The sequence below is a fragment of the Odocoileus virginianus genome, chromosome X (genome assembly GCF_023699985.2).
Source record: "Odocoileus virginianus isolate 20LAN1187 ecotype Illinois chromosome X, Ovbor_1.2, whole genome shotgun sequence".
In the NCBI taxonomy this organism is placed as follows: Eukaryota; Metazoa; Chordata; class Mammalia; order Artiodactyla; family Cervidae; genus Odocoileus; species Odocoileus virginianus.
In genome coordinates this window covers 44,163,998-44,173,735 of record NC_069708.1, presented here as the reverse complement: position 1 = coordinate 44,173,735, position 9,738 = coordinate 44,163,998, and positions in this window count along the sequence as shown.

Genomic DNA, 9,738 nt, shown 5'->3' with positions numbered 1-9,738 from the left:
AAAAATATGATGTCATGTCATGCACAACAAAGACAAACTAATTGTTTCAGATTGATTTCAACAAAAGTGTGATTGGTTTCATTCTTGAGGAGGAAAGAGAAGGAAAGAACCATCAACTGTTTTGACCAGAAAAGAAGCATTATACTGTAAACCATTGGCCTGAATTTGTGTTATAGCAATGATAAAATTATAATAAATCTTAATAATAATGCCAAATAGAAAGTCTTATTACGACTTAGAAGCCAGTCTTTTAAAACTAAACATTCTCCAAAAGATGGTTTTGACTAGCCCCACCATTTTCTGTTGTTACTTTAAAAGCTACCACAAGAGGGCAATAGCTCCAGGCCTCACTGCAGCTTAAATCCCTTTCATTATTTTTTGGAATTTATTTATTTATTTTTATTAATTGGAGGCTAATTACCTTACAATATTGTAGTGGTTTTTGTTATACATTGACATGAATCAGCCATGGATTTACATGTGTTCTCCATCCCATCCCTCTGGGTCTTCCCAGTGCACCAGTCCTGAGCACTTGTCTCATGCATCCAACCTGAGCTGGCAATCTGTTTCATACTTGATAATATATATGTTTCAATGCTATTCTCTCAGATCATCCCACCCTCGCCTTCTCCAACAGAGTCCCAAAGTCTGTTATATACATATGTGTCTCTTTTTCTATCCTGCATATAGGGTTCTCGTTACATCTTTTTTAAATTCCATAAATATGTGTTAGTATACTGTATTGGTGTTTATCTTTCTGGCTTACTTCACTTATGTATAATGGGCTCCAGTTTCATCCATCTCATTAGAACTGATTCAAATGTATTCTTTTTAATGGCTGAGTAATATTCCATGGTGTATATGTACCACAGCTTTCTTATTCATTCGTCTGCTGATGGGCACCTAGGTGGCTTCCATGTCCTGGCTATTATAAACAGTGCTGCAGTGAACATTGGGGTGTGCGTGTCTCTTTCAGATCTGGTTTCCTCAGTGTGTATCCCCAGGAGTGGGATTGCTGGGTTATATGGGAGTTTTATTTCCAGTTTTTTAAGGAATCTCCACACTGTTCTCCATAGTGGCTATACTAGTTTGCATTCCCACCAACAGTGTAAGAGGGTTCCCTTTTCTCCACACCCTCTCCAGCATTTATTGCCTATAGACTTTTGGATAGCAGCCATTCTGACTGGCGTGTAGTGGTACCTCATTGTGGTTTTGATTTGCATTTCTCTGATAATGAGTGATGTTGAGCATCTTTTCATGTGTCTGTTAGCCATCTGTATGTCTTCTTTGGAGAAATGTCTGTTTAGTTCTTTGGCCCACTTTTTGATTGGGTCTTTTATTTTTCTGGAATTGCGCTGCAGGAGTTGCTTGTATATTTTTGAGATTAATCCTTTGTCTGTTTCTTCATTTACTATTATTTTCTCCCATTCTGAAGGCTGTCTTTTCACTTTGTTTATAGTTTCCTTTGTTGTGCAAAAGCTTTTAAGTTTAATTATATACCTAATTAAACTTATATACCTAATTAAACTTAAAAGCTTCCCTCCCTTTCAAACCACAGAGGGTCAGGTTTTTTTCAGGTAACAGCCTGGAGGTGGCTCAGATTTTTCCACAGTGCAAGTGTGTCTGCGAAATCTTACAGCTCACAGTTATGCAGCATCCACTGAAGTCCAAAATTTATATAACACTGTATTGCACTATTGGAGTGGTTCTCTTCTCTGACTCTACATTAGCACCATCTGGGGTGCTTTAAGCAAACACACACACACACATGATGCCTGCAGAATGTCTCAGTCAGTATTGGAATACTTAAAATATTTCCTCAGTAAGGCTGTCACAGATAAGAACAATGTGCAACCCAGTCTCAGGATGTTAGTAAACAGTATTAAGGAATTCAAGGATTTCACATTCGTGTGAATGCCCTTTCCTTGTTTTATCTGAAGTCATTGCAGGGCATCTTATAATGAGGAAAAAGCTTGAATCCTCTTTCTGAGTATTTATTTTATTCATCCCAATACTTGAGATTAAACTGACTGTATCAGTCTGCTGCTGTTGCTAAGTCGCTTCAGTAATATCCGACTCTGTGCAGCCCCACAGACAGCAGCCCACCAGGCTCTCCCATCCCTGGGATTCTCCAGGCAAGAATACTGGAGTGGGTTGCCATTTCCTTCTCCACTGTATCAGTCTACCTTTTATAATAAAAGGTTTATTCTTATCTGGAAAAAATACTTTTTAAAGAGGGCAACAACATTTTATTATTATCTCAAATAAATTATTACTAGGAAACCTTTAGCAGAATTCATGTTGCAAACTGTCATTCCAGCTCAATGCCACAGACATAACCTTAATGTAAGAAGGAGCAGAGATGCAAATCCTCATGTGAACAATGATCAAATTATTAAGGGATATTTGCCCTAATTAACACAGATCTCATTTCAATTTTAACTTCATGGACATCACAGAAATAAAACGTTTTGGAACTCAGAGTGAGTCAAATGTCGTTGTGAATAAAAGATTTGTCTTCAAAGCCATTAAAAACAAAATTCAAAAACCATATTCAACTGCTAAAAAAAGGAGAGGCATACCCAAGATTCTACTGCTATAGTTTGAACAAAGATGACAGTCTGATTTATCTAGGTTATCTATTGTACTACTGCTGCTGCTAAGTTGCTTCAGTGGTGTCCGACTCTGTGTGACCCCATAGACGGCAGCCCACCAGGCTCCCCTGTCCCTGGGATTCTCCAGGCAAGAACACTGGAATGGGTTGCCATTTCCTTCTCCAATGCATGAAATTGAAAAGTGAAAGGGAAGTCGCTCAGTCGTGTCCGACTCTTCGCCTACCAGGCTCCTCTGTCCATGGGATTTTCCAGGCCAGAGTACTGGAGTGGGGTGCCATTGTACTGCTAATATACAACAAATGGTAGAAAGAAGTTTTGTGTCAAATGTTTTTAAAATCTTGATTTATAAATTGCTTACTATGCATCATAGGTAAAATACTTAACCTCTGTTTTTTCTTGCTAATAATGGGACTAAATACTACATCACACTGTCGTGTCAATGAAATGGGGCAACCAGTGCAAGAAAATGCCAATAGGTAACTTAGTACAGAGAAGTTGGTATTAGATACTGTTCTAGTAACTGACTTTTCAAAGTCTGGAATGTTCTATGGCTGCTGAAACTGCTGTTCATTGCTTGCTCCTTAGGCAAGGCCCAGGATGGTTAATGTCTGATCACAAGCCTTATGTTCACAATCTGGTGTTTTACAGCTCCCTGCACCCCACCCCCCACCCCCGTACCCCGCCCCGGCCAAAACCACCCCTCACCAGGGCTCAGTCATGATGCATCAGCGAAACTACAACCAGAAGACTGAAAAAACAAACAAAAAAACAGTGAAACAAAGTCACGTTGAAATGTTAATGGGGTCAAGTTCTGCATTTGCCCATCTCTTGGAAGCAAATGGATTTTCAATTAACATTTCACTGTCAGATTGGGATAGATATGTCTTATAGTGTCCTTGTGACCCTTTCTCATCCAGAAGTGAATAGAGCAGCAGCATAAAATAGGAAGTATAAGTTATATCCTACTGAAAGTATATATTTACTTTAACATTTACTAGCATGTGTCCAAGTTATCTGAGCAAGCTCCTCACAAGCAGAGACTATGTCTATTCATCTCTGCATTCTGTTCAAGCCCATGAACTGGTACTAAAGACGTGCAAATTAAAACAAGATTATCCATCCATCTAGTTTGCAAAACCTGAAAGGTATGAAAATATTCATTTCTGGCAACAATCCAAGCCTTTTTGGAATCAGCGATATGTTTAACAAACCTTAAAAATATCCATGCCCTTTGACATAGCAATCACAGTAATTAGACCTAAAGGGAGATTTAAGGAATGTTGAAAGTTATAGTTTCAATGTTCACACAGTGTCACTTATAATACAAAAATAAACTAAGACTACTGATGGGAGATTAGTTAAATAAAGTATAGTGCATCTATGAGATGAAATATTATATATTTATCAAAAATGATGTCAAGGGAACTATTTCTTGGCTTTGAAAAGATATGTTCATAATATACTAAGTGATAGAAGCAGACCACAAATAGTACAATCACATTTTTTGTCTAAAATAAAATAATGCTATATATACTTGAAACTATTCTGGGAGACTGGGAGTATATACTCTAAAATATAAACAATCATAATCTTAAATGATAAGGGACTGTTTGCTTATTTATACACTTCTGCATTAATTTCTATAGCAAGCATGTATTAGTTTCCATTCAATTGATGTTTAGATATTTTGAAATATTCAGATAGATAGAAAACTACAAAGAGTAGTGAAACACTTACCCTTGTAAGCTGTATTCAGAACAGATATTAACATTTTGACAAATCTGTTTCATCTCTCTCAATAAAAATTTAAAAGAAGTGATACAGCTATTACTTTCTGCTTCCCAGAGGTAAACATTACTCTCAAAGCTTATGTGCATCTTTCCTGTGAATATATATTTTTCTACATATGTATAGATAAGTTATTTTGTTTTAATTTTCACACAAATAATGCTATTGCCATTATTATCATAACCATCATCATCACCTTAGTTAAGCTCTACCAAGCAGCTTCACCAGTATAAACTCATTACATTATACTGTACTGCCTCACTATACAGATTTACTTGGATAAATTTTATATGTTTTGGTGTTGAAGAGGTATGTATTGCTACCCCAAAATGAATCTAATTTGCACATTATTTAATTTCTCTTGAGGCAAAGATTTTCTGTTTTGGTTAATTTATTATTTTGCTTTGTATTTGTGAACTCTCTGTTCACTTCTTTGATAGATTCAATATATTGAACACAATATTATTCATGTATTCAATCTTATATCAGCAAAATAGCTAGATAATTAATACCCTTCTCTTTATTCTATAGAATATGTGGTATTATGTAGATAGAGACATAGTGTCCTTCAGATGCCTCAGGTCAGTACTTTTGTTCTGGGGGTAAAATTTCTATTGATTTTTGAGAGTGAAATGTTCATACAAAAGAAAGATCTTATGTATATAATATAATATAAATAAAATTTATCACCAGGCAAATCTTAAGTCAAGACACATTTCATTATTTCAGTTGAGAAGCTAGATTTGATTTATAATGGCTTTCCAATGCTAAATGGCAAGAATCTGTTTTATAAACTAATAACAAAATCAAAATGAGAATTGCCCTTATCCTTCCATTTTCAACTTGAACCTAATCTCACTCCCATTCTTAGTAAAGTTTCAAGGTCCAATGTCACAATTCTTGTTGAATTTCTTATCCTTTTTGTTCCTTTCACATATGACATAACCTCTCAACTATACCTGGTATTTATGCGGCTCCTCAGATCTGGTCAACAATGCACCACTTAAAGCCTCAAAAGAGGAGGATGGGTAGCAGTGAGTTGAGAGGAAAATGAAAGATAATGAGGAAGTATTGATCCATTTGACCATTTTCACAGAAGTAGCCTGAGGATTGCTGGTTCTATTTGAAATAATAACTTTCAAAAGCTTCCATAAGATGTGAAGCTATATACACAAGAGAGTATTCATTCCTTATTGACCGAATTTAAAGAAACCATACTTTAGACTCACAAAAAATAGATAAAAAAGAATGTTTTTAACCTAACCTGAGGCACCTTAGGATTTAACAGCCTTTCCATTCTTTTTTATAGTTTTTAAGGAAGACAGACAAGCAATCTAATGTGGGAATTTGCTTTTTAGACTTTATTAACTACGACGCTATGTTCTAGTCAATTAGGATGATTTTATAAAGAAATAAAACTTGGGTGTCTGCTGTTAGCCTAAAGTAGCAACATGTTTAATCCTATTTAGCCATCAACTATCATGTTAGATAATTTGTAACGATGAGGTATCTATCACTTGCTGTTAACATTGCAAGATTAACATTTATACCTGTGGGGCCTAAAAGTCTGTGTGCTAAAATAATTCATTTTTTGGAAAGGAATAAAGACTTTTATCCCACAGACTTTTCACTGTTACAAGGAGCATTATAAGCTATATTCTCAATGTGTCTATATCATTTTTTTTAATTTTAAGAGATACTTCTTTATAACTGCTAGTAGAAATCTGAACTTTGAAAATGTGATTTCCCATTCCCAACTCTTCAGTACATTTTTACAGCTTAGTGAATCTCGAATTATGAAATCTATGCTTTTTCAGTTGACTGGAGTCATCATCTTACAAAGCGTAAGAGAGCAAGCCTTGAAACTAGCTCACCTGGGACTGAATCACTGATCCATCTCTTCATTGTGTGACTCTGGAGAAGTTATTTAACCTCTCCTTGCCTCAGTATATTCATCTGTAAAATGGAATCAATAGTAATACCTACTTCTAGGGTTGTTCAATGAAGAGTAAATGAATTAATAACCATAAAGTATTTTGATCAGAATGTGGCATGGAATAAATGCTACATAAGTATTAGTATTAGGTATGTTCTTCACATTACGATCTTGGTTTCTGATATTTCTTTATAGAAATCCTCAATTTGCAAGTTTGAGAGTATCTAGATCAGAATCATTCTAGGTACATATTATCTATAGTTTTTGCATTTTTCCATTTTTTCTTGGTTTGTTTCATTATTTGATTTACTTGTAGATCAGAATGATCAAGAAAATCTAGAACAGCAAAAAAGTTTGCTGTTCGCACCATTTTAATTTGAGGAGTAAAATATGCATCAATTTTCTCCTGTGAGAACAGTGTTATTAGTTGCATTTTTTAGCAAGAGTGCTAGTCACTAAATTATCATTTACATTATTTGCTCTTGCAGGTTTCTGGATTGTTTCTATTGCTATACTTGTCTTGTTAGCCATGAATTTGCCTTCTTTTTCTAACACTGGTGATTTTGTCCTGGCATTTAGTTCTGGGATTTACTCATTGGCAGCTGTCAAAATTTAATTTTACTGTCAAAAACATAATGAAAATTTAATCTGTATTGCAGAATATTCAGAAATATGAGATGTTCAGGAAGAGTAGAGAAGTTGTTAACAACAAGTCTTCTTAACATATCTAAGCTTGATGCTCTTCTACTTAGACTGTGAAAGTCCTCTTAAAGTGGAGGGCAGGTAAAAACAAGTTGCCTACAAATATTAGAAACACCTACAAAATGTGATTTTTCATTTGCTTCTTACTTGATGATGACCACTTTTCCTATTACTTATTAAATTGTGAAATATTGAGAAAAATTTGGAGAAATAAGAAAAGTCCCTTTCACTTGATGTCTTTTGATCCTGAATACCTCATTAAAATCATAATAATCTTAATGGCTGTTTACTTATGCACATACAAGAAGACAAGCACTGCTAGATAGATAATTTGAATAGTTTAAATATTTTATTCTCATTTTACAGAGGTCAAAACTGAGACTCTAGAGGTTAAAAAACTTGCCTAATGTCATGTACCCTAGTAAGTAACAAAACTACAATGGTTATGCTCTTTCTATTTCACTTAGTAATGGTGACATAGAGAAATCTGGAAAATATGACCTAGATCTCAGAGCATTGCATGCCTATTGACATTTTTGTCACACCTCTGACACACACAACGACACATGCTTCAAATGAATTTACTACTACTATTTTCCTACAGAAATAGCTTTCTTCATCTATCGACATTTTACATTTAAGCTTCAATCCATAGCATATAGATTTCAAAATATAGTAATACTGCAGTAAAACAGGCTATAATAGAGACTCGTGTGTGTGTGTGTGTGTGTGTGTGTGTGAGTTCCCCCCACACCTCCACTCCTGGCCTTCCTCCAGAAGACAGAATACTAAACACTTCATTTTTCCCTGGACCACAAGTATGAATTTTTCTATTTGTTTTGATTTGAGAAAACTAAGTATAAAAAGATTATAGAACTTTTCAAAGGCCAGACATTGATCAAACTAAATCTAAGAATCTTAATGCTGGTATGTCTAATATCAAACCTGTATACAAACCCTTATGTCCTCCAATTTTTCGGCTGTAAACATATGATGCACTCTTTCTTCTTTTTCACCTTAATTAAGAAGAATGTCTATAGTATAGCTAGAATATAATAAAAATGGTAATATAGGTTTGAACAAATGTAAAATTACATATATATCCATCATTATGATACGAAACAGAGTATTTTCACTGCCCTAAAAATCCTCTGGGCTCTGCCAATTTATCTCTCCTCCCTCCTCACCCCTTATAACCACTGATTTTTTTATTGTCCTCATGCTTTTACCTTTGCCATAATGTCATATTTTTGGAATCTTATAGGACATAGCCTTTTAAGATTGGCTTCTTTCACTAGGTAATATGCTTAAAGTAAACCCTAAGATAAACTATGAACTTTGGGTGATTATAAAGTGTCAATATAGGTTCATCTTTGGTGAAAAAAAAGTACCATTCTGATGACTGATGTTGATAATGGGCTTTCTGATAAGGCTTCCCTGGTAGCTCAATTGGTAAAGAATCTGCCTGCAATGCAGGAGATCCCAGTTCAATTCATGGGAAGAGAAGAACCCCTGGAGAAGGTATAGGCTACCCACTCTGGTATTCCTGGGCTTCCCTTGTGGCTCATCTGGTAAAGAATCTGTCTGCAATGTGGAAGACATGGATTTGATCTTGGGGCTGGGGAGATCCCCTGGAGAAGGGAAAAACTATCCACTCCAGTACACTGGCCTAGAGAATTCTATGGACTGTATAGTCCATGGGGTTGCAAAGAGTCAGACACAGACTAAATGACTTTCACTTTCATGCATGTGTGAGAGCAGGAGGAATATGGGGATTTCTCATATATGTCTGTTATGTCGCTCTTAATTTTATTGCAAACACACAAAAAAAATTTACAAAATAAAGTTGTTTAAAAAAAGTAATATCTTTGGGAAAGTAGATATACAATTAAATTAATGTTGAACAGGAAAATGATTTAAAATATAAATAGCTACAGAAAATAAGATCTCTAGAATATAACAATGGGTTGATTTTAAAGAAGCAAAAGTAATATCAAGAAGTGAAAAATGGACAGAGGAAATTTAATGTATTTTTTATATTTTATTTTTAATTGTAGGATACTTACTTTACAATATTGTGATTTAAACAGAAAATATTAAATCTCCAAAACCAAAATGAGATCTATTTAATAGCTAGTCAAGAAAGTGAAGTTGTTCAGTTGTGTCCAATGCTTTGTGACCCTATGGACTGTAGCCTACCAGGCTCCAAGTCAATGGGATTTCCCAGGCAAGAATACTGGAGTAGATTGCCATTTCCTTCTCCAGTGGATGTTCTTGACCTAGGGATCAAACCCAGGTTTCCCACATTGCAGGCAAACTTTTTACCGTCTGAGCCACCAGGGAATCTCAACTAGTCAAGGTGTCACATAAATCATTGCAACTAGCAACTGGGGTAACTTTCAATTAGTATGTATACAGGTATAATGATAGATCAAAAGAGAGAGAGACAGAGACAGAGGAGGACAATGTTTGTTCTGTCTGTTACAAGGGCAGGGGAGCAGGAAAGAAGGGTTCAAGAAGTAAAAATTGTGCCAGTAGTCAGTGAGAGATTTCAGACACCCATGTACACATCTGGCAAGATAAGCAGATCCATAAACAGTGCCCAGCAGATCTCATTAGTGATTTTGAAAAGGAATACATATCTATCATCACCTCTATATACTTCCTGCAGAAGTCTGCTTGATATAATCTGCATGG